At 40.4% G+C, this 26,623-nt stretch overlaps 1 long non-coding RNA gene across 1 annotated transcript in view; it reads right to left on the bottom strand.

Moving 5' to 3' along the window:
• Positions 1-3,408: 3,408 nt before the first annotated feature.
• LOC136754074 (uncharacterized) overlaps positions 3,409-26,623 on the bottom strand; it is a 50,395-nt gene continuing 27,180 nt past the window's right edge. Inside the window, exons 3-4 of the long non-coding RNA XR_010817523.1 lie at positions 4,966-5,041; positions 3,409-3,642 (exon numbers count right to left, since the gene is read on the bottom strand). This is a non-coding gene — a long non-coding RNA (uncharacterized LOC136754074). The remainder of the gene's footprint in view (positions 3,643-4,965; positions 5,042-26,623) is intronic.

The following is a 26,623-nucleotide window of genomic DNA, read 5'->3' as shown; positions in this document are numbered from 1 at the left end:
AAACAAACAAATCACCCTGGCCAGATGGTATATTTCCAACAGTACTTAAAGAAATTAGGGAAAATATTTATAGGCCGCTAACTCAAATATTCCAAATGACACTTAAAACAGGGGATGTGCCAACTGACTGGAAGACAGCAAATCCACAAGAAAGGGGACAAAACTGTGCCAGGAAATTACAGACCAATCTGTCTCACCTGCATTACTTGCAAAATGTTGGAAAAAATGATTAGACAGAAAATAGAGGAGCATCTTAATGAAAACCATATTCTTGGAGATAGTCAACATGGGTTTAGACGAGGCAGATCATGTCTTACTAATTTATTTTTAGTTTTTTTAACATGCAACTGCAGCTGTAGATCACATGAAAGCATATGATATGATATACTTAGATTTTCAAAAAGCTTTTGATAAGGTTCCACACCAAAGACTGATCCTCAAATTTGAAGCTGTAGGTACTCAGGGTAATGTAAGTAGATGGATTATGAACTGGTTGATGTCTAGGAAACAGAGGGTGTCGATTAGAGGAGTTGCTTCTAACTGGAGTGAGGTTGTTAGTGGAGTTCCACAGGGATCAGTATTAGGGCCTTTGCTTTTTCTAATCTATATTAATGATCTGGACTCTGGGATAGTTAGCAAACTTGTCAAATTTGCAGATGATACTAAAATAGGTGGCTCAGCAGATACAATCTTGGCAGCAAAGGCTATTCAAAGGGACTTAGATAATATTCAGTTGTGGGTAATATTCACCTGGCAGATGAAATTCAATGTTGACAAGTGCAAGGTGTTACATGCAGGTAACAAAAATATCCACTATACTTATGGGAGGAATAGAACTAGATGAAGTAACACATGAGAAAGACCTAGGAGTCTATGTGGACTCCTCACTTTCTCCATCCAAACAATGGGGGGAAGCAATAAAAAAGGCAAACAATGCTAGGGTATATTGTCAAAAGTGTAGAATTTAAAACAAGGGCAGTAATGTTCAGACTATACAATGCACTAGTTAGACCTCATCTGGATACTGTGTACAGTTCTGGGCTCCACACTTCAAGAAAGATATCGCTGCTCTAGAGGCAGTTCAGAGGAGAGCAACCAGACTTATTCCAGGTCTGAAGGGAATGTCCTACTGAGAGACTGAGGAACTGAACCTTTTCACCCTGGAACAGAGGAGACTACGTGGGGATTTGATTCACCACATCAAACCAGAGGAGTTTTTCCAGATCAGCAAGGACACACACACCTGGGGACACCACTGGAAATTGGGGTTCAGGGCATTCAAGACAGAAAACAGGAGACACTTCTTCACACAGAGAGTTGTCACAATCTGGAGCAAACTCTCCAGTGATGTGGTTGAAGCTGAAAATTTGGGAACATTTAAAAATAGATTGGATAGGATGCTTGGATCACTTAGTTATTAATGGACAACAAACGAGTACGGTGGGTCGAATGGCCTCCTCTCGTTTGTAAACTTTCTTATGTTCTTATCTGCTGCCATGAGTGTGGAGGGCACTGATGCCCTGCTGTGCGTTGGAATGTGAGGGATCCAAAATTGTTTATGTTGTGCATTCTTCCCGAAAAGAATAAAAGGAGACTCACAATACACGTCTGTCAGACACAATGTTTTACTTTGGCTCCCTGCACCACCACAACTGAAATATGTACCAGTGTAAGAGAAGCATTGTTATTTATTTATTTCATCTCATTTCTTTTTCCTTGTTCTTGGTTTCGCTCTGGGCAGACAATACCATCTGTTTCCATTTCATCGCCATTTATTTTCTCCCCCCCAACCCCTTTATTAAATGCAATCCGGTCTGGAGCATTTGGCAAACAGACCTCCGTTACTTTGACAGATGACAAGTGTGGTGAGCTGTGTCGTCCGCAGAATTCCTCGGACTCTAGGATCCCAGTTGGATTTTGCGCTGAATAGTCTGTGTAATTGGGAAATCTCAGCTTCTCTGGAGATTAAGTCCCATTTCTTTAACAGATTTGTCAGTTCTCCTGGTTTTCGCCGGGGAACATGCTCCTTGGGAGACCATCACCGCAGACGTTAGGGAGAGAAAAGCTCCTTGTCTCACAGACCCCGGTCCAGTGTCACTCCCCAACCCCCCAGCTGGGTGAGGGGAAGTCAGCTTGGTTCCATTAGCTGCCACAACTAAAGACAAGCTGAAGACTTGAAGTGTAACACGCACATTTAATATTATAGATTTATGCGTCTTTACTTGTTGCTATACTATATAAATAAGATTCATTACACTGCAGATAGATTTTAGATAAACAACTTTTCTTTTCCTAATTGATAAGCAATAATAAGCAATAAGCAATAATTTGTATCATTATGGTCATTCAAAATGTTCCTTCTTTTTTGTTGTAGCAGGCACAGTCACCTCAGGCTGAAGTGTCAGGATGGCATTAATCTTTAAATAAACTGTTATAAAAAAGATCAAACAAATTACTTTGTGCAGATTGTTCACAGTAGTGAGAAGGTTACCATTTACCTTGTGAACACAAATCACACACTGAAACATACATTACTTTGCATATTCGTGTGATTGCGGTAGATTGACGATTTTTGTTCCCTTCTTAGAATGTGGGATTGTTTAATTGCAGAAATTATCTCCACTGTTGTTGGAAAGTGGGAAAGAATAACTCCATCTTCAGTGTTTTCCCATAGCCATGGATACCGCAGGAGTTTATGACGTCTACGGAAACTATAATTAATATCAAGCAGTAAGACCGTGAAATGCTAACATTGGGTCCACTTAATATTAATGACTCGAGTTGCAGTGGGGAAGACCAACCATAATTTTAAGAATTGTGCATGTTCCCCTTGCTGGGGCAGAGAGCTCTAATGTCAACACCAGAGCATCACTAATGCACTCCTGTACTTCCAGCTTTAAAAATGCCAAGGTTTCTACCATTTCAAACCATAAAATATTTCATACTGATGCTCCTGTTGAACATCAGAAAAGTCTTGTTATTAACCTAATGTTTTAACTATGATAACGGAGAAGTCTTTTCAAAACTCATGTATTCTGACTTCACCTGCAGATCCTTCAATGTATCTCTCTGTTATGCAACCAACCAATAAAACATTTAAATCTAACCATGCTCTAGAGATTAGCACAGCAAACAGGACATATCTACATTTCACAAAAAGAGATTCCATTAAACTGAAGGAGTTGCCCTCTGTATGTTTCAGTCATTGCAGGCCTCCAGTTTGGACCTGATGGTCAAAGGGTTCCTTTCACATTGGCGATTAGAGCAAGGGATAGGACAGTAGGTTGCACATCATCTGCACATCATCTGCACAATCTTTCAAACAAGAAAGCTAAAATAAAAAAGCTTTAGTACAGACTAGCAACTCAAAGCAGATGTGAGAGAGTATATCATTACTGTTTTATTAGGAGATATCAAAACAAAAGGCATTCCAGACCCTTGCTCTTTTATTGCAGGTCTATTATTTGAGTTTTTAATTCCACAAATTGTAAAACTCTTGCGCCAACTGACATCACCCATTTGTCTCAGATTTTCACCCTTTGTTCTGGAGAAGACAGACAGTACTGCATGCATGATGGGTCCCTTCATTAACGAACCATGGATTTCAGAAGACTAAAGACGTGGAGCTGGTCCAGGACCTCTCTGAAACAGAGACATGCAAAGCACACGAAAGGAGTGACTGCTAGGACAATGACACTGGACACTTTCTCTGACTAGACCTATGCAACTTCTACTATGCAACATTGTGCTATATGTACATTTTTAATTAGAACTCATTACTAGAGGCACTTTTCTCCTAACTTTTGTAGCTGTACAGCTGACTCATGGCTGGAATTTAAATAGATGCGTGGATCAAATCCCAGTGACTTCCAAGACTCTTTCATGTGCATGTACTTTTTGAAAACTGAGCCCTCAGTGTTCAGACTGAGCTCTTCTGATTGAGTTGGAGAACACTTTAGAACCTTCCTCCTCCTCCCGACAAGAAGTCAACAGTATCTTTGATGAACCACATTGTGTTGAAATGATTAAGCATTTCAGCAAATTGTCAAATCAAAGCAGTGTTGCATCAAATCAAAATTTAACTGTGTGTATTCAGAGCTCTTAAGAAAGCAGTGTCAGCCGATAAAGTATAAACATGATCCTGTCTTTTAAGTCTGTTGAAAATGTAAAAAAAAAAAGTGCAGAATGTTTGATCCAGTACAGTATGTGAATAGTGTTGAAACCTAAAGAGGAATTCAAGCCCTATATCATACAGATTAGCTCTCAGCAGGAGGTGCATGGCTCCAAAAACATGAGTCTGGGACTGGAAAGGTGACTGAAGTGTCGGTCTTTGATTCCTTGTCAGGAAGTGTGTAAAGCAGCCCTTCGAGGAAGCCAGGCGCAGATTGAGTAAAACAGCAGGAAAGTGAATATGAGTATAACTCTGCCCCGCAAGGAGTATTACTCCCACTCCACAGTCATACACTCTCGGAAATCTCATAGAAAATGCATTCGAATGTGGAAATTACATATCGGCAGGCCTCTCATCAGTGAGTGGAGAATTCATCCTGAAAAAAGGGGGACTCTAAAATCATTGGGCTTGACTAGTATCACGCTGGGTCGCGTCCAAAGTAAAGCTTTTCATTTTTCGTATTTTGGGGGAAAGATAAGCATCTAGGAATGCTGAACATTTTCCATCCACTCTAAAAAATATTAGAGAGCTTGACGCTTGGGGGGAGGGGTCGGGGGGACCAAGCCGATTGTAGATTTCGTTACACTAAAACCGTATTTAACTCTGTGATGGTCCCAGTGCAGCGCTATTGAGTAGTCCGTGGGAAGCTGGAGGGCAGGGGAAAGTGTGTGAACCTCAGGCAGGGCACAACATGCACCCCCTTTTACTTTTTTTTTTTTTTTTTTTACCAGATACCAGACTACAAAGGTCCAGAGACCCTCAGAGCAGAAAAATCCATGACTTGCACTTCTTACCTGACACAATCTCTCTCAAGAAATGTACACGGTATTCCACAATGATATTGGTTTGGATGAAAACCAGAAGATCAAGCTAGAAAAGAAAATATGGTGCATTATGGGACTAGAAATGTTGTTTCTTAGTCTCTCTTATCCTTCCACCTTTCCTTTCTCCATGAAATACCCAGACTGTGAAGTCTGTCTGAGCCTTCCAGTGCTCCTGTACAATACAAGCCACTCTGCTCTCATAATCCCACAGTTAGAGAAACAAGAACAGGCTTACAATGCCAACCCACACACAACTTCTTTCAAACTGGAGTCAAGTGAAGAGACACCTTTTATAGAAACAAATGCACATCTACCAGAGTCGCATTCTTCAGCCATTACCTGAAAAATATGCATTTTGAGGCAGTTTGAGTATAGTTACCTCTTTTCTCACCATGAAAAGAAACACATTCAACAAGGAGAAAGAGACGAGTGTGCCAGAAAGTTTGCCTACAGGAAACGGCTCTCCTCGCACTGTTCTGTGCCGCAGTCAGGGATGCTGCACAGTTGGTTCCTATGATGTAGTGACACTGCTGTGAGTTTGGAGGTTTTACATTCATCTCGGTCAAGCACCCTGTGTCAGCTGTGTGTTGGCAGCCATCCTGAGTCAATACAACACAAGCACCCCTAGACACAAGCAGAGGAATGCACTGATGTCACTGTTGTAGAAGATTTGTGATCCAATGGGACAATAGGATATCAATCATAGAGTAGTTATACAAATATTCCAAATATATATGTTCAAGTTTTGGTGCCTGCAATGATAAACCTGTTTTTCTTTCTATTCTATATTTAACACTCAACACCTGACATCATTTATGATTAGGCTTTATATTTCTGCAGATGCTGTAACTCTAATTAAGGAAATAATTAGATTTTTTTTTTTCTTTTTCTTGTAAGTGCACAAGGAAAGATGTGAAATCCAGAAGAATACATCTAATATGGTTTCAAGTCAAGCAGAACAATTTTAATAACTTCAAAATTTCATCTTGGCAGGGCACATCTTTTTTTTCCATTTACACAGCCTCTAGCCCAAAAGTAGGATCAAGGTAGATTGAAATTCAGAGCAATGCAAGTCTTTTGTAAGACTTTGTATTAACTTTGATGTTTTTCAGTTGACATTTAGTCATGCTCAGATGTTTTTGAGTATACTTTTTAGAATGCGCTGTGGTGCATGTAACATCTCAATTACTACTGCAAGACAAGCACGTCTGATGTGCAGAGGATCAGGGACATTGTTCATGAAATCTGAAAGCTTTTTTCCCAAATAATACAGCTGCCAGGAGCACAAAATGTGGTTTTCATGTTAAATTTCCCAGCAGGATACAACTTATTAATTATATACAGAGAGAGAGCGTATATCTGTTTTATACCATAAAATTGTTTAACTTCCTTTAGATTTGTTTTAGTGGGATATGGTTAAAAAGTGACTATATACCAGTTATGTTCAAGCCTGAAGCAAATACACTTGTAACAGTCTGTTGCAGACAGCAATGCAGGAGGCTGATATTTATACTCTGATTATTTATTTTAACATGGCAAGGCTCTGTACTTGCAGCACCATAGTTCGTTCTTTTCCTGAGGACCGAGCAGATCCAGATTCCTCTGTAATGGCTTCATAATGGACCTGTCTGACCTTTTCAGTAGACGTCCCGGCAGGAACACTGGAAGTGCGGTTTTCATTCAGATCTGTTTTTAAGGCTGCACAGAATTAAAACAGACTGGTTTGCCAATGTCCAAGACAAACACAGAAATACTTTCTGGGTCAAGCACATTTGATGCCGGTGAACTGTGCTGCATTGTTGAAGCGCCATTAAAAATGTGGAAATTTCAGCCCTGTTCTCAATGGGCCTATTAACTTGAATAACAACCCCGTTGAAAAAAAAAAATATGTATGAAATGGAAGAACTGGGCAAGTAAATCTAGGAGGGATGCATGCTGTTATGGGTCCCCACTTGGAGGGAATCTTTGACTGGCAGCAGGAAGTTTAAATAAAAAAGCCGCGCCATCTTCAGATCTATGGTAGGATGTGCCTTTTAAAATGTGAATTGCGTCATATTGTCCTTGTGAACTCCAAGCCATCTGGTCACACCATGCCTATGTATCCTGATAGAACTATAAACCACACCATTATAATCATATAACAAGCTTTAAAGGCTGAGGCCGAATTGCTTTAAAGCTACAGTTTGGATGTAGTGAGTGCTGAGAGGGGAGAGGGAGACAGTGTGATCAGAGTGTTATTCAGAGCGCTGTCTTAAATCAAGTAATGTAAACTGGCTCATTGGTTTTATTGTATTTTTCAATTTTAGCTACATTAAATGATCTCATAAGTCAAGAACACTACCAAATGGGCGGTGGGGCATTGTCATTTCCACAGGAACTCAAACACGATTGTCAACAAAGCTGCCTGTAGGCCGTCATGAGCGTCATACAGGAAGACCCTACCCCTGTTGCCTGCTTTATCTACTAAAGTTCTTGGACGCTCCACCTCTTTTTGCAAATACTCAGAATCTCGCAGCCTTTGGGAGGCATTCTCTCTCTCATTCGCAAACCTATCGTTTTATTATTCAGCAGCTGGGAATGCAAGTCAATTTTTAAATATGAAACAATTTCTGCTCTGTATGAGAATAATACTATTATATTAATTTTCATTGAGACTCACAAGAAATATTACAAACCTTGGAAAACAAATGTGGATAAGAGAAACAAGCAGAAAGTGTAAGATCATATGATAAATTAACCTGAACATCTTAACCCTTATAAAAGTATGGTTTCTGCCACAACTGGAGGCTAGAGATCATCTTGAAATTTCACTCAACTAGCTTTGCACTGTGTTGTTTGTCGCTTTCCCTCACTTTAATCGCATGCACTAAAACACTCCATTTGCAGTTCTTCAGCACCAAAAGCTCCCCAGGTTCAGTTTACAATTACTGTCACCTTAATGAAAAGCCCCTAAACACTCTGCTGCACAGAACTGCGACCTTTGTAACAGGCAATGAAAAACCCCTTTGTCAAATTTCCAGAATTATAGAAATTCTAAACCAGTGCTTTGACGTTCTCAACTCCTTAAAGCTGTCATTTTGATAATGATCTTGACAACAGGCCATTCTATGTCTCGTCTCACACTATGCAGTCACAACCCCATCACTGTACCCTTAATCCCATTCCTCTCTGCGCAGGAGCCCTAAAAATCTCTCGGCAAAATCTAAACAAAATCCCAGTTACTGCATAGTAGTGTCAGTCTCAGTTTGTAGCCTGTACAGTCAAACACAAATCACGGTGCAATCTCTCTATGCAACCAGGCTCCAGGCGTCCGGCAGTGGGGTCAGGGATGTGGCAGAACTAGGTGATTTGTGAGCTCCAGTCCGAGTCACTTTATCACTGAAGAACGTTTCCGGCAACAATTAGCAACAACAGTTTGTCACCATTTCACTTTAAATGTTAAACATGCCCGAGGGATCATCTGCTGACCCTGGAATTCCATTTGCAGGCAGAGAAATCATCTTTTCCTCTTCTCGTTTATTTCTGCTCTGATGGGAGACAGAATAGGTCAGCAAGGCAGACCTCCTACAGTGAATGTGTTTATGTTTGCATGTGGCTGTCTGTATGTCTATGTCTGGGGGTGGCGGGGTAAACACATACTGTATAACAGCATGCAAACAATATCTCTATGACAGCAGTATATCATTACAATGAACTGCGACTGGCCTGGCACACTAACTAAGCAGGACACTAGCTCTCCTCCTCACAGCCCAACGGCTCCACGCCCCTATTCATAGCCCTGCCCTCCCTTGGCCTGTGACCGAGTTTTGACACCACTTCTGGGAATCCGAGTGCCCCCTCGCCACCCCTCCATTAACTCCCATGCAGCACAGGTCACAGGCAGTGTGCCCCACTGGCTGGCCTGCTTCTATCTGTCAAACCCCAGCGATGTCAGTGATGTCGGTTATCGAGCATGGAGCGACCCCAGAAAGCACTTCCATTGTCTCTGTGCGTTTCCTCTTTCCGGAGCACGAGTGCTCCTGGACTACAATAGAATGGAAAGAAGGGCACAGGATAATGAGAATTGAGTAGGTGATGAAAACCATGTCTCCGCTCTGAGAGAGGAACGGTGTCTCTGCTCCAAGGGAGGAGCTCCTGCACATGCTGGAATCAGGAGGTCATTGGTCTGTATCCAGAAGGTCTCACTGGTTGAGCCTTGTTCAGTTTTGCAATGATTCAGAACCCCAAATATACTGATTTGGTTGCTTGAGTCAGTGATTGATTAAATTGATTGATCTGCCAATTTCCTGCTCATAAGATTTCATGTTTTAAATCCACTTTTAAATCCAAATTCTGCACCTACAAACTCTCTAGTTACAATGTATTTACATAGTAGGTACTCAGTAACTACATCTTAATTACTAATAAGAACAGTGTAATTATGCATTATTACATTGTACTTAATGTGTACAAATTATTAACGGTATATGTAAGTACACAATTGTCTGGTATGGATTCCCACCAGGAGGCTACCATTTGAGCTATACTGGACATGACCAACTTTTTACGCATTAAGTACTAATGCATAATTACACTGTACTTATGAGTAACTACAACTATAGTTACTGAGTACCTACTATGTACACCTACACCTACCTACACTGTAACTATGGAGACCTATTGTAAAGTGTTATCATTAGTCATATATGTTACAATACTGGAAATAACATTGCTGCAAAATAAATGATTCCAACAAGTGTCGCCCTTTTAGTTTTCTGATTAATGTCACATCAGTGGATCCTTTATAGTCTCCAGGCATGAAGACTGAAACCAATATTTCAATCTTGTAACCATTCCTAAACACAAAAAGTAACCAAAGTCCTGACACAGTGAGTGACAGAAACGTGTGGCCGCACCAAGTCCAGAGGCTGTTTGCTCAGATGTAGCCAATTACCTCGAAAAGCAATTGGGTTTTCCTCTTTTCCCATCCTGCCTCCCTCTCTCCCTCCCTTCCCTGTCTGAGCTGTTGCATCGGCCTCCTCTCTCCCTGGGCCCTGGTGTCACATTAGTGCGCCGCTCGCCTCCTCCTTCCAAATAAACAGGGCGGTAATGGCTGTTTACTCTCGGCGCAGCGGCGATTATGGCCAGGGAAGTTAAACATCTTTGACAGGCAAAATAGCAGGAGATAAATCACCAGTGCAGTCCTGCTCCCTTTCTTGTGGTTTAATTAGGAGAGATGTATTATAACTGTTACCAGCAGCCCGCCGGGCCTCCCTCACACTGATCTCTTAAGGACATGCCAGGATGATGGTGTCAGAGCTGAGTAAGGTATATTATTTTTTCCTCCAAATGCCTTAGTCTTCCCCACCAGAAAGGGTCGACCTCTCCTCTGTGGGTGGGGCAAACATTTTCGTATGACTGGAAACAACCGTGAAACGGGTTTTTGCCCAACAGAAAAATGAACGGATGCCGTCATGCTCCGCCAGTTACTTCAAACTCAGTGCGGGGTAGAAGAACACAGTGGTGGGATGTCAAAGTATATTAAGAACAGATACAAGGGCACACTTTGCTTTAAAGAACGGGAGACGCTCAGAGAGGGAGAAAGATGGTTAATGCCTATGGATGGTTCGTTTCTGGATCCGAAACTCTGCGTCCTTGAAACAAACAGAAAACTGCTGGGATGTATAAAAACATTAAAGCATAAAGCAAACCATTAAATTGATCTAATTAAGCAAAAAATAAGTTCAATTAAAGGCTTAACTATGTAACCGAGCGTACAGCTGGGAAGGAAACCAGAAGACACTGGCATACTGAAGACAGGGATTGGGAAGTCCTGTATTAAAGGATTCAGACTAGAGCTTCATTGGGCTCAAGCATCTGTTCTCATTCCAGACTGCAGTAATATTCTTAAGCTTACTCAAACATCAAATGTGAAAAGGCACTGTGTCGGAAGATAAAGTATGTAAAATAAATAAAAAATAATTCTTACAGTGATACCAACCAGTCTGGTTGCAATAAAAATGGTGGTGGTGGTGGTCAGAGGGGGTAGTGGCAGAAATATATTGCATAATATTTCACAAAGCATTCCATTGCATAGACAAGGGAAAATGCACAGTTTTCCACAATGATATGCCTCCTCTTGTTCGACTTTCCCATGTGTGCTCACGGCGGCATCCCCGCAGTGGGATGAGGCTTGCTTATTAATGAAGTAACTGATAAGGAGGAGTTTAAAATGCAAATTCAAGGGCGATTCCATGTAATTACAATATTAGGACACAATCATGTGCGGTAGTTAACGTGGGATGGCTTCCGTCGCCAAGGATGCATTAGACCAGTCTTCATCACCGCATCAGCACTTCTTTAAAAGTGTCAATGCGCCCTTGATTAATTAGCACCTGTACACACAGGTCGGCCACACGTGCTACCGCGCTTTCACAGCCTGCTAATCGCAGGTCCCTGCTGACTGGGGAGCCATGCAGCTGTTGGCTCTCCCTGCAGTTGTTGATTTTGTATATACTTTTTCTCTGCTGAATGTGTTATTGAACGGGCTTTCAACACAGGAAGGTGGGCTGACTCAATCCAAATCTCACATCTACCGGATTCTCTAATAGCGTTGTAGTGATGAAGGTATGGTGATTGTTCCTATAACGAGTCATTTGTGGCTACATATTCAAGGACATAACTATGCCTGGCAGGCACAGTAGTGCACAGCAGTAGGCAAATTATTCTACCTACCTACTAATTACAGCAGGTCTTGATTTTTCGACATAAATAAGAAAGATGAATGCCTCGACAAAAGGTTTTCGGAACGGGTAAAATCATCGCCAAGTTATGTCAATATTGTTAAAATCATTATATCTCACCTGGAGTTAATCATCTTTATATAATATGTGCAGCGAGAAACAGATCGCTATCCCATTTCTGTGTCAAAATACATTAGAATGCATTGTTTCATTTGGCTGAAAACAACCATCTGGAACACCTGGTTTTTGTTTACCTACATCGTCAGTCATTAATTTTTCGGGTATTTTTAGTTATCTATTAATTTTAGGAACTAGGAAACACAGAAAATATAGTTGTACTATCAATTTGCAACACTGATGAAATGAGAAGGCAGCTTTTGTTGTTCCTCTACTCATTTCTCTTTTTAAGTTTGTAGTTCATATTTAAACGATTGTAATTGTAGATGATATGATTATGCAATGTACAGTTAACAGGCCTGGCTGTTTCGAGTGTGTTTGTTTTCTTTTTCAGGGTTTGCGGTGTACAGACAAAATGAATCATGAAGTGTTTGACTCTGCCCGTACTTTGTGCTGCTCACTTGAGATAATTGTAACTCTAGTTGGTGCCATAAAACAATGATCCATTACAGTAACTGAGTAAATCAATGGTTAAAATGGCTGCATTGAATCTCACTGTGTTAAACAAGCCTTTCCCTGCAGGTAGAAGTGAACCACAATTTAATTTATAACTGCAAATATGTCTTTTTCTTATACTTTTTTGTTTTTTCCTCCTGCCAAACCAAACCGAAACAAGAAGAAATGTCTCATTAATTCATCCAGGATGTCACTGTATGAATCTAATGCCAACTGTCATGCATTTATATCTATTTCCCCTACAATCATCTCTCAGCCTTACAGGCACAACACACACTCAGATAAAACCATGAACGTAAGTAACCCCATACCCATGCTCAAGTAAACAAACACACACACATAGGCTGCCCTCTCTAACGCCCCCTGAGTGTGTCCTGTAAAGGGCCAGCTTGTTGGCCCTGCAGAGGCCGTGCTGTAAAGGTGAGGTTGGGATCACACTGTACTTTAATCAGGAAAACTATCAGTGCACTTTGTGTCCCAGGGGGCCTGTTATAACCATTTCAAACATGCGGCCGACCTGGCAGCTTATCAAAGGGTTCCTGAAGCAGCTCTGGCAGGGCTGGCATTGATTTCTGAAACACTCACAGAGGTTATTGTCCACACAATTACACTGCCTTTAATCATGGCCAGGGAATATTTTTTTAAAAGAGAGAGCGGCAGAGGACGGGAAAAGACAACAAAAAATAAAACACCAAATGCAAATTTCTCAGATTGCAGCATGAAACCTGAGAGGCACCCCGCATTTCGCTTTAAAAACACATCACACTTTCCGTTCTAAATATTCTGTGCCCGTTTTGTTAATAGAGAAGTGCTGGCTGTCTCTACATATTTACCTCAGCCCTGCTCTCCTACAGCAGTGTGGTCTTCTACTCGTGGTTCTGATGTCTTCATTACAGGAAGAACTGGATAGCGGTACTTCCAACTCAGACAGCCGAGTGAAAAGGAGGGAGGCCCAGAGGACACCGTTTGAATGCAAGGGACTGTGACGCAGAGTGGTGAGAGCCTGACAGTTTAGCTCAGGAGACAGGGCTGATGCCATAGGAGTGAAGCACTGTGGGAGCAACCTGATGCGATAGCAGACAGGGAGGCAGTGTGGAGGCAGGAGGAGAGGATATCTCATGGGCTTTGTTTGGTAAGGATGATGAGGCTTTTTCTGCTGATGTGCTACTTTATTTGAACTCCCATTCCCCATTAGGTATTCTCTATACACAGAAAAGTCTGAAGTTTTTTTTTTTTTTATCTGTTTCAAAGGGCTGAAAGCAAGCTTTGAAGGCAGTATCAACTGTCTGTATGCATTAGCAGCAAAACAGGATCAACATGTTGTAAAACCAGTAATTGGCTGCCGTAGCAGGGTGAACATGAAACAAGTGTGTTACAAGATCAGACACAGTTCAAAAGTGTGCAGTGAACCAGAGCAGGAGAGGTGCAGCAGGAGGCCACAGAGCACACAGCCATCTCTGTCCAATGTGATAAGGACATTTAGTCCACAGGATTGCACTGGCACCAATTCACAACTCTTGCGACAAACGTACTGAAAATAAATATCTGCTGTTCTCTAGAACATGTTTTGGGCAAAAATTATTTAGTTTGCATAAAAAGTATACGCGCATTTTCCAAACCAAGGTGTTTCCATCCAACTGACTTGTAGCAAACAATATATGTAAAAATATTGAAATGTTGACAATTTCCTGCAATAGCATATCACATGACGGCAAACTTATTCGACAAGGCATTAGTAATCAATAAAACCTTTTTCTACTGGCATTTGTTGCATAGCCGACTGTCGAACATAAAAAAATGTGCTTGATGTTTCCAAAATTCATTGGACATTTTATCAATCAAGCCTGTCTTAAAGTTATTTTTTTAATTCGACAGGACTTTTATCACAAAAAAATCCTTGATGGAAACTTGACTAATGTAGCACAAAGAAGAAAATGAATTAAGAGCATATAACATTGTCCCTTCCCTTCAGTGACACCATCTTCAAAGCACCATTATTGCTCCACGCAATCAACAACATTTTGATTGGAAACCGTGAGATGCAATTTTACAGAGGGTCGCCAATCACCTTCTTAAATGTAGTGGGACAAATCACACTGTGACAATAGCTACAGCATAGATCACAAAATCAGTACGGTCTCAGATTTTCACCAAAATCTGTAACTGAGACAATTCAGCAGTCATACAAAAACCTACCAAAATTACAATATTCACAATTCAAGTAATTTGAATCAGATTTTGTCTTTGTAGTATGACCGCAACTAAATACATATTAAATAATAAAATAAACATACCAGGCAACTGTAATACAAATCCTACAAAATACACTCAAAATGTTACATTGCTTATTTCTGCACCCACAGCCACACTGGTAATGTTATCAATGAAATATGATTGCTTAGGCCTTTAATTTAAAAGTTAAAAACAATGCAATGTACATAACAGCATGTGCGATATGTATTAAAACTAAACGAGCACACATGCAAATAATTTCAGTTTCACAAACGTTGATTCCACAATTTAAATTAAGTTTAAAGTTGAAAAAAAGTGTTAGGGAAACACCCTATATTAACCTTAGTCAAATATTAAATCCTTATAATACTTTCACATAAGAACACAATTTTCTTAGGGAAAAACCTTTAATATATATATATATATATATATATATATATATATATATATATATATATTGTTATTACTTTTTTAAATTGAGAAGGTTATTTCAATCTTCAATAAACAAACAAATACTGAAACGTAAAACTTTTTTTTTTTTTTTTACAATCACGCAGTATTTCTTGGCATTTCAGTATTTTTAAGAATAGATTACATTTATTTAAATTTGTAAGAGACCTATATGAGTGGATTCTACAGGTTCAATATTATTGAAAATAATATGAATGAGATTGCTACATTGTTTATGTATTATGACATAAAAACCCAATGCAGAGAGTAATGGGAGACCCAAAACATGCCTGATAAATACAAGGCTTTATTAAATTATTATATTAACAGATCTTTTTTACACCGTGACCCTGTACTGGATGACGCAGTTATTGAATATGAATGCATGGGTGGATGAATATCTTCTTTATAATGTATTATTCATAGTCATAACAACTTTTCTATGATAAAGTTCCAATATATGATAATTAAATATTCGGTTACATGAAAGATGTTTTGTTTTCCATTCTTTTATATGCATTTATATTTTTGTTTATTAATATCATAGTATCTATTACATGTTAATATACTATACAGTATATCAAAGACATGTTTTTGAAAGAATCGCCCATATTATTATATCAATGGTGGGAATGATGTTTTGAATCTCTTAACACTCTCTATTCAGAGCCAGGTGTCCCGACACGCAACATTTCTATAATGTTGAGTTCTGAAGACTGCATAGACGCAGATGTTTATCATTCAGTTTTTGTCTATTTTTACTTTAAACAGCTATAGGAACCCATTCCACTTCATCTGTTCCCTGACTTTGATGTAACTAAACAGCCGCACTCTTGTTACAAATGACATAAGTGACAAGTTCTGTTATGAATCAAAACAGAAATCAAAAAATGTGGCAGATTTTCTTCCCTTTTTTTCAAAAACAACGGCACTGCTATAATTGAATAGTAACCGATTAGTGAGGTCATCTTTCCTACCCCCAGATATACATCAAACAACTACAAAGCTGTGTGAAACAAGGCCAGCTTACACAAGAGACAACAAAAGTTGGATTTATACATGTATGTTACGCTGTGCACACCTGCACAGCGCTGATTCACTGGGATCAACAAAAAGCAATATGATGAGATGCTCAGTCCAGAAAGGGGCAATGAGTGCCAAATGGAAAACCTCTGGTCTGTAAACTTTCTGATGGTCCTTTCTGGAACGCAGGCAGCGAGAGGCAGCTGGCAGAGATATGGGAAGAGGGGGTTGGGGGGCAGCTGTTCTGGTCGGAGCAGGTGCCACGGTATTACACGGGATTACCACCGTAACGATGGATATAACGCGCAGACATGCAATACAGCTCGACACAAACCCCACATCAAAAATGCGGGGAGTGCTGTTAATGACCCGCCAAGCAGGGAGCTCTCTGGGAGGCCTGTGTTTCTGCAGATTTAAAGGGTTTGATCTGCCAGTGAGGTCGAGTTACTGCAGCCCAGCTTTTACACCAGCTCAGCTCCTACAATAGAGATCTGTGAGGGGGGGGAGGTCAGGTGCTGCACTGCTGCCCCTTTACTATGGGAAAGCATGGTAGTTTGGGGGTGTAGTTTAGTGCAGCACATAGAAAGCAGATTGAAGGGTATTTAATGGAGAAAAAAAGTGGCAAAATATATCAACTTATTAACAGGGGGACCATATATAAGGGGGTGTTGGAAAAAGTGGAAAATAACAATGCAAACTATGGTACGCTCTCTATGAAATGGTTGAAGTTTGACTGCTAGTCCAGAAATAGGAGTCCCAGTGGCATTCCCTGCAAACTCGCTCCTCAAGTATAAATCTATAACACACCACTGGTAAAAGTCAACAGCAATTCAAATGTGGAAGTGAAAAATAATGTGCACCTTTATATGTACAATTTCTATTATTACCTACATTGTATTTCACTAGAACTTGTCGATTGCCTAAGTACCCTAAGGAGCAAATTTCACTCTGGAGTACAAAACTTGAAAAAGCCCTGTGTCACGTAGTATGTCACAGAAGTCCAGGCAACACATCCACATTAGAAATAGAAAGATCCTAGTTTGGTTTCCTGCTGTCTTCAGAGTGAAATCACTGACTGTGTTTTGTCATTGCAGCAGCTAACCTCAAGGTCAGGGTACAGGGATGGTGTCGAGCAGTCTAGTATGGTCCAAGTGCTTTAGACAGGCCTCCCAGCCACACTACGGCTGTCCAGCCCTGACCTCCGGACCCCAGGCTGGCTGGCAGGCCTGTGTGGATATTAAATTAAGCCTGGATTGGGCTGGGCGGCTGCTCCTCAGCTGGCCTGCATTATCCTGCGCCTCTGGGCCTGGCCGACCTCTCTCTCACATACATCACGTTTAAATAAACAATCTGCAAAACACTTTTTTGGTTGTTTTTTCATCTCCTTCTCACACATTAACTTGCTCTCTCTCTCTCTTTATCCCCTTGTGTTCAATACCGCTGGCCCCTGCTTCCAGCTCCCCTGACTCTGCAGAGGTCCGAGCAGCGAGGGGTTTTCTTTTGGAGACGCGTGAAACCGTTGTGTCTGCCAGACTCGGACCCCCGGAACGCAATCAATCCCTCGTTTATTAGCCCTTCACATGCAGCATCTCAGGCGCACAGGCCCACCAGGGAGAAACAACAGCCGCATTTTGTTTTGACTACATCCACCTTCGAGTTGTAAATGGCTTTATTTGCGGTTCTCACGCAAAGCAGTGTGAGATGTGTGGAAGTGTTTTGTGACAAAAAAAAAAAACGGCACCGATGCAAATAGAAGAGAAGTGTGAAAAAAGCATTCATACTGAACAGATACAGAAGATAAGAATCTGGAGGTAACATGCTGTGTTGAGTTGTCAGCGCAACATAGGAAGATAAGGTCCTGATTTCCCAAACCATAATCATTACAGTATGCATATGTGCAGTATAATTTACATCTGGGTCATTTCTCCCCCTCTGAAAGGTGATATTTAGTTAAGAATTAAAGGTTTGGCATATTGTTCCTATTGTGTTGCGTTGGGAAGACTGCAATGTTTTTGGGGGCTCTCCAAATGCAAAAGAATCTGACTTCAGGCGTGTCCGCACTGCAATGGCCCTCTTTGTAATCTCTCAGAAACAAAACTATCTCCACCTTCTTATCTTTGTTAAAATGTTTGCTCTGAGATATTTATTTTCCTCTATTGCTGCCTTTATTAAAGCAGGGTGAGAATCATTAGTCTGTGATAGTTCCCTGGCTTCAATAAAGCCCACAGTCCTTGTTATGCATAAGCTTTTTTTTTCCTGCAGGGGGGGGAATAAAGATGGGGTGACACAATCTGGATTAAAGAGCATTTTATGGGAGTGAGCTGGAGAAAATAAATAATTCAATTATAGGCAATATAAGCCACAGTCCAAAATGCAGGCTGTTCCCACCGAGAGATAAAAACATACCAGAGGAGCCTGGAAGATCAGAAATGTCAGAATGACCACAGTCCGCTGAGATGCATCACTTCTGAAGAACTAGATTATTAACGCCTGTCGCAGAATTCAAGCAAGATTGTTATTCATATTTGTCTCTATTTTCCTGGATGATTTTTTATGCTCCATGTGACATTGTTTAACTAGGAGGGGTGCCATGAAGCCCCAGGACTCTATCAGTAGGGAGCAGGAGTAGGGGAAAGTAAAATCTTAAGGGATCTGTTTTTTAATTGAGACAGCAATACAGTGTGTAGAATAGGCAGGGAACTATATAGATGAAGGTTCTGCAGCACTGTACAGTAACAGCCATTTAAAAGCATGCCTTTCCAGAAACAAATAAAAAAAATGGACACACTATAATTCAGACACTTCTTGTTCCTTGCATGCCGTCAAAATATACAGTAATATTGTCCAGACTAATTCAGTAGTCAGTGGTGCCCAATTATTTGTTCCTGTAACATCAGCACCGTCCCGTGTGTTTCTTGTCTGCTCCGATTGTGTAATTCTTCTGTTAGTCAATTTGAAAACGTTTATTCAGAGATTTACTATTTCATGACGAGTGTCTCAGACTGAAAGGGGAAAATTAAAACAACAGTGTCTTGAACATATAAGGGAAGGAATCTCCTTTTCCAGAAAGATTCCAGAGAAGAGAAAAGAAAACGATGGGGTCATTATTAGGTGAACTTTTTTAAACCAACTTGTGGCTGTGATTGCTTGGAGGAAGTTTGCAGGGTTGATTAAACCCTTAAATACTGAGAATGCAGTGAAACACCAGAGTCAGGCAGTGGTTAAGAGACTTCTCATGGACCTAGCTTCTTGTTATGATTAGAATGACAATTACATGAGACAATTGCAAAATTATTTGACTTGGAGCAGGAAGACGATATCTTTGAAGTCCAATAGTGGTATTTTGTAGTGGTGCATGAAGCCATTATCAAATTTGTCAAACATTTTGCTGATTACTGCTTCTTTAATTGAGATAGGCAGCTCAAAAGAGAAAACAAGCATTCAGTTGGGATTATATCAGAGGACAATCCTGCAACATTAGAACCTTATTTACCCATCAAATTAATTGTGTGAAAGAACAAAACACAATCTATATATATATATATATATATATATATATATATATAGTGTGTGTGTGTGTGTGTAAACTGTATATACACTGCATGGTAATGTGTGTAAGTAAGTTAGGTTTTATTTTAGGTTTGCCTTTGCACACTATCAACATGCCTCATTCATTAGATTCATCAGATTTATTCTGTGCCATATTTAATACTTTCAAGGTCAATTGAAAATAATGAAGTGTAAAGTAACCTTCAATACACCTTTAATGTCATACAGAATGAAAAGAGAAGAATTCCTCATGCACTAGATCACTGCTGGATGGGTAAAAACACACAAAGACACACCCACACACAAACTAAAAAAACTATTTTGCTTTTGTTTCTGGTTTAAATCAAAAGCTTAAGGGAAATATTCCTTAATACAAGTAAACTGTGCTGAATGGAAACATGTGACCTGAGAGCCTCGAACCTCTGATCTGCGTATCAGTGGAGCTCTGTGAAGAGCAGGGCTGATGGGGGGCTGGGATTTCCCACTGTTTGTGTAATAAATGGCTTTGAAGGAGGTGAAAGGTCGGAGTGATAATCAGAAGTATAAACGTCTCCCCCTCCTGACTCATGTTTGCAAGAGTCCCAGAGCTTACCAGTCATGGCTCTCTCAACTTCAGCTTCCCCAGCTATGGTGCAGGGGCAAGTGGCTACTCCAGGGCAGCTGTGTGGAGACAACAGTGTAGAATAGGATGGGAGCAGGGGGATTTGTCAGACTTTGTATCTAAATAAGGACATGTTAAATCTATTTATGTTTTAAATTATATTTATGAAGGTTTTGAGACTTGCACAGATCATTCTTGTGATTTGATTATGTTTTATTGTTCTTTTTGCACACTGCATTTCTTCTTCCAGTCTGCTAATTGGCTTTGGCAGGGCAAATACACGTACCAAAGGACACACACACACACACAAACAAATACATGCACACAAATGCTTGGTCACAATATGTTTTGCACACAGTAATTAATGTACTCTCTCTTTTTATCTCTCTCTCCCCACTGGTCTCTTGGCTCAAGAACAGCACACTTAATCCCCCAACAGCTTGGCAGAATCAGTGCTGCATTCTCAGCAAACCCTGGCTTGGTAGGCTGCAATTAGCATCATTGATTTCCTTGACAGATTCTTAAATGGGAATATCCCAAAAACAAGCTGGAGCGCTCGCCAGCATGAAACCTCCAGAAAGAGCTCAGGTCATGATTGCCTTTCATGACATGAGCCCAGGCTCTTCTAATTCAGCCTGGAGAGCATCAGTCCTCAGCTCCCAAGAAAAGCTGGCAGGGAATTGTGCTGTGTCGAACTCCACTCACGTTCAAGAGTAAACAGGACATCCCATTTCCTGCAGGGGGTGTTCACTGCATCCAAGTCCTACTCTCCTAGCATGCGGTGCAGTTTCTAAATATAGCAGTGTGTTTTCTCTGTCAATTAGGTTTAAAAATAAAAGGATCCGTCTACAACAACTACATCATTTCCTGGGAGGCCAAGCAGTTTAGATACAGTCTGCAAATTGACTTGGTTTGAGTTCTGGCTGTGCCACCACCTGACTGAGTTCAACAAGTCCATCTAATTTAAAGTGTCTGAGTTCTCCTGGTCCAAAGCAGAGTTACAGTAGGAAGTCAGATTGCTTAACAATTGGGGCATAAAACTGAAAACAAATTTGCAGTCATCCATTTTTAAGATGTACCGTGAGACTGCACTAATAGCACCACCAATAGATGATTGTTCACATTTATTTTCAGGGGGATGATTTAAGTATATGGAAATGTAAACATCTTCTCTGCATGCACTTTAAATATAGGAGCTGACTCATCGCTGAGCTAGATTTTTTGTCACATTGATATCCAGGTCAGACTCCCTTCTGATCAGGACCTCAATAGCATAATCAGTACACACGGCTGTGGATGGGAGACTTCAATAAGATTGTAACCCCCAATATCAATCCAGCAGCCAGCACACAAAGAGAGAGAACAAAATCTGTTAAGATATGTGACTAGACTCCAGAATTTATATACGGCAGTGGTGCACAGCTTTCTTCCAGTTACATTTGATTTCTAATTAAGGTATCTCACTAGTGATTATTCTGCCCATCAAATAAATAAAACATTGCTTTTTACACAAAGGTCCCAAACTGAAATGTACAAATTAACAGCCAAAGTCAATAAACTTTTAGTTTGGAAATGCCAGTGGGGAGGTAATTGCAGCTAATGGAGTCAATGTGGAGTGATGTTTATCAGAGAAAATTAATGTATCTGAGGTAGCTGTGCTGCGAATGACAATAGATCCTGCTCACAATGCACTGCAGATTAAAATGGTTTCAGAAAATCTAATTTGGGTTCACTGTGAAATATTTGCTGGAATACCTGATATATAGAGGGAGTTAAGAATCAAAGCATCATTTAAACATGAATAACTATATAACTACAAAACAATAATACTACAATATAACCACAAACACAAGCACATGATTTCTGTGTTGAATGATCTGTCATTTTTAAGATTCGAAAGCTTCCCAGTGTCTAAAGACAATACTATGTATTTGAGGGGACTAGCAACATCTGTGCTTTTAAAACAACCTCTTAACATCTCCCAAATGTGAAACAAATCCATAAATAAAGTTAAAAAGTCTAAAAGTTTAAAGTCTAAAAAATGCTTTTAAAATGTTTCAAAACTAAAAAGACTCATTGGGAATATTAAAGAGTTCTTTAGAGCTTGTTTACTAGTTGTTGCAGGAGCTTTAATAACCTCAATGGTTGTTTATTCTGGTCTTTTGATAAGGTGGAGAAAGCGGCAGACTGAATACTGATGTGGCCTTTTTTATTCTGTTTATACCTTAGTTATTTAGCACAAAAAAAACGAAATATCCTCTGGACAGAGCTGTAATCAGAAGCCTCTAGTTCACAACATCTGACCAAGACACTCCAGCCATCTGCTTGAGGGATTTTTCTGATGACAATCCATTTTATATTTTCCTGATGTTGTAAAATAAGTTTTGCCTTCACTTTGAAGTCAGCTGAATAATTACTGTTTACTGAGGATGAGTTATTCCCCTGACGTTTGAGGAGGATTAGTTTTGGTGACAGGATTAACAGAAAACATGAGTGCTGCTATAAGGACAGCGGGGAAGTGGAGAACAGCGCCTCTGACACACTTGTCTTCCAGAGCACCAGCAAGCAGAATGAGCACGAGAGTCTTGAACAGCTCTAGGGCACTTCACCAAAGGGGTACTTCACCAAGAACTCCCTTTCATCAAAATTAACAGTCTACCAACTGGTGAAACCACATAAAAGTGAAGCAAGGTTATATTGATGTGGAAGTAAAGATGTTGAGAAGTTTGTATCAATACAAATGATTCGGACTAAAATGTTAATCCATTACGGTGCCTGAGCTGCTGACTCCAGTGTTGTGATATTCCTCCTCTTACTAAACTTGATGACATTACTTCTTACATTGCTATGAGCTCTGAGCGTCTCCTTCTGCAGTACCCTGTGGTCCTCTGCCCAGCTCTCTGCATCCTGTGACAGCTGCTGCTGTTCGGCACAGTCCACAGCTGACCCAGATGTGCACAGAGAGCCGGCCTGTCACCATGCCAACGGGGTGAGAGGCAGCTCGGGGGACAGGAGAGGAGATGTACCTGTCTGATGGTTCACTGAGCGGCAGCCACAGTGTCAAAACAGCACAACTGCAGCACTGTAGTCTCTGTCATCCTAACTTTGCCCCAAAGTGGCTGCTTTTTCGTTGGCGAAGGCTCGCAATTCCTCCTCCTGCTTTTTTTTCTCACTATAATTGCTAAAAGAAAAACACAATGAAGAGTCAGTGGTTGTTAAAGATTGCATGCCGCTATGCACATGACTATGGGTTCTCACCCTGGAATCCTGGTAAATATTTCCCTATCTTGTTCAGTGAAATAATAATACCTTGCTTCCTTATCTTATCTGCTGTGTAGTGAAATGCTGACTCCGAGGGTACTGTCCTATGAGTGCTGAATAAAGTTAACCCCCATCCTACCTGGAAATAACTTTGAAATACTTCCGGGCCCAAAGTGCAATAAATGAGCAAGATGTTATTTTAACAACATGCCCCTGCACATCAGAGGGCCAAGGTTGAGTCGAAGCAGACTGTAGTGTGGGAGCTCTGAGAAAAGTCACAGAGAGACGGTGGGGAAGGAGAGAAGGAGGGAAAGATGGAAGGGGTGGAGGGGTGGGACTCTGAGGTCAAGGCTGGACCTTATTAGTATGTTATTGATTTACTTACATTATGGAGATCTGCTGTCCATCATTCTGTTTCTGGAAGTTAGAGTTAGCATATATATTCAAGCAACTATTGATTTCAGAGAAACAGTGAATAAATACTATATTATTTTAAGATTAGATACAATTTTGATGTTGGAATTATTGTTGTTATTATTACTGTACATAGTAGAAGTATAAATGTTTCTTTTAAGGAATCTAACCTGTGTTTGTTAATCCTCTGACTCGTGGTGACAGACGGAATCCAAATCCTATCCGCAGACTCATAAAACAGGCCCAGACTGGAGAATATCATTGGGATTGTGAATAGGGACAGATTTATTTATTACAGAATTATTATACAGTATGTAGGCGTATGGAATGCGTTATTTAGCAATGATTCACTTGGATAATTCAAGTGCTGTCTATATGAAGATCTGGCATCAATTAGGAATGTGTACAAGGACGAGCCTTGATGGGCCAAATGTCTTCCTTTTCGATCAAACCCCTCTTTTGTTCTTCTGTAAGTTATGTGCTAAATGGGTTGTAAATTTGAAACTGACAGACAAAACGCAAATTAGAGTCACACTTGTAGAACAGAAATCAAGGCCGTCGAGAGAACGTCTGAGCTCAAAGGAAAATAAACTGTTCTACCCCCCTCCACCCTCTCCAAACAGCCCAGAGAACAGAGAAAGGGAGAAAGTGCCTGGTCTTTCCCAGCTGGATTTTAATTGGACCTGTCTCTGGATTTTCTCAAGAACTTTGAGGAGAAATGGACCCATTTCAGCCCACTCAAGATTGGGGGCCCTTTTCTTCTGTATGGATCAAATTTTCCAGCTATGTTGTAGGAGCTGGAAAAACTGAGATCTTCTGAGAAACAACTTGATTAGCTTCTGGATTCAATGAGCATCCGCCTGCTGAAACAAAAGTGATGGCAACCTCTTGTCCTTTCTCTGCATATTTTGCTTATGACTGTTGTGAGAGAACAACCACTATCATGTCACAATGTAACAGTCGATACGAGTGTTTCTCTCAGCATTAACCATCTTGAAATAGGAGTCCTGATTTAGCATTACAAAGTAAACGTATTATGAGACACAACACTTGAGGTCCTCTAAACACTTCAGAAGTGTGACTGACAACCAATTCTACCCTACCATAAGTGATTTTAAGACCAATTTGAAAAATGTGCTCTCGTTGGCTTTGTTTTGTTGTTTGATTTTTCCATTTCGATAACTGGATTTTGAATTTGAATTGTATAGTGAAGTCACCTGACCCGTACAGCTTAGTAATTACTTGCTGGTATTGATATTGTGTTTCTGTTCATTCTTCACAGTGAGTCTAATTTTATCTGGAGTGTGTGTGAAGTCCACTAAATTATTGAGGCAGCAGGTAATTGGCCAGAGTTTAAGCTATGACCTTTACAATGTGACCACCCAATCACAGAAGTTAGGCCATTGCATCCTCTTTTCTAATGGTGAATTCAGAATTACAAGAAAACTCAAGCATTGTAACGTGTCAAATAAACCTGTGATACAGGAAATCATATCCATACCGGTTCCACATGATCACATCCACTGTTGACAAACCCAACCTGCCAATGGTATTGTGCAGTATACATAGTAGCTTTATTTTTCTAAGTATTCACTGTACTACTGGTCTATTTTCATTTACACTAGGCTCAGACAATGAACAGAGGAGTATTTCTAAGCTTGCATGACTGGTCTCCAAAGACTCCCCTGCAAATGAGCTGTAAAATTCACCGGCTTCTTTCCTGGTAAATCCCTGAATAAACAATGGCTCTGAAGGTAATTTTTTCCCATATTTATCTCATGGATGTAGAGTTTAACCTTAACGTTTTTTAAGGGGCTCTTGTACACCAAACCACCATACATTTCACATTATGCTCCAGTCTTTTGAACAGGAATACAGGTTTTTAAGGTGGTGTCTTAGAAGTCATTGCTATGCCGAGCAGAAAGTATGAGTGATGTGGAGATTGGGGGGGGGGGGGGCGGGGGTTGGGGATTAAAATAGGGCAGGATAGGCAATGAGAAGAGACAGAGGGAAAAAAAAGATAATTTCTCAAAGCTTTTTGTTCAAGAACAAAACTTACTGTAAATGCTGAAAGAGTGAAATCCAGCAAGAGTAAGAGATAACATGTAGGGAGCAGGAGAAAGTTATTAATAGCCTATTTTCTCCTAAGCACAGTCATTTTAATTGAACTGAAGTTTATTCACAATGTGAATAAGTGTAGCATTGTTTTTTTTTGGTTTTTTTGCACCGAACCAAAATAAAAAATAAAAAGGATTTGAAAGAAGTGGTATTGTAACAGTGAAAGGACCTGCCCTGCTTCCTTTGAGCTGTGCTGGCTGATGGAAACCATAACAACCATGCAGAGCCTCGCTGGGATTGAGGAACGCCGCACATTAACACAGCTCCGGTTTCCCTGTAATCTAATCCCACACTCCGGAGAGGCAACGACCCTTTGTGATCGAAACAAGCTGCACGAACTGCGTTAAACAATCTGAGAAGATCCGTCACACACACACACACACACACACACAAATAAGAGGGGGAAAAAAATAATTTCCTGATTAAGATCTCCATCTTTTATCTGTTTCTGTGAAGCATTTTGTGCTCAGCTGGACTGTGCAGAAATGTACGTTTGAGACTGAGCTATTCATCACTGCCAGATTGAGACATCCGATGCAGGGACAAGGGCTTTCAATTGATTTACATTGTTGGAGCTGTTCATAAGTTTTTGTCCTTCTGCTTCCTTTGTTCGCTATTCCTAATA

Source organism: Amia ocellicauda, chromosome 7 (genome assembly GCF_036373705.1).
Source record: "Amia ocellicauda isolate fAmiCal2 chromosome 7, fAmiCal2.hap1, whole genome shotgun sequence".
NCBI classification, from domain to species: Eukaryota; Metazoa; Chordata; class Actinopteri; order Amiiformes; family Amiidae; genus Amia; species Amia ocellicauda.
This window is presented reverse-complemented; position numbering and strand designations above follow the sequence as displayed.